Here is a 314-nt window from a genome sequence, read left to right as displayed (position 1 = left end):
CCCAGCAAAGCCTCCCACATATTGATGATTTGTCCCCAGGCCCTACCCTAAAAAAAAATTGTTACGCGTTTGGCTTTGACTTGCGTATTTGGTAAACCAAAAGAGAATGATGAGTTCAACTTGCAAAAAGGTTTACGTTGAATTCGCCACCACAACGAACTCGCCACCACTAAACTCACCACCACCAAACTCGCCACCATTGAGAGTCAAATTGCCACCGGTGGCGATTTGACTCATATTAGGCGCTCTGTGTAGCCACTAAATGAGAGCTAAGTCGTAGTAGTTTATTGCGAAATTAAACGCGAACAAACAAA

The sequence above is a fragment of the Stylophora pistillata genome, chromosome 10 (genome assembly GCF_964205215.1).
Source record: "Stylophora pistillata chromosome 10, jaStyPist1.2, whole genome shotgun sequence".
Classification (NCBI taxonomy): Eukaryota; Metazoa; Cnidaria; class Anthozoa; order Scleractinia; family Pocilloporidae; genus Stylophora; species Stylophora pistillata.
The sequence above is the reverse complement of the archived record's forward strand: the minus strand, read 5'-3'. Positions refer to the sequence as shown.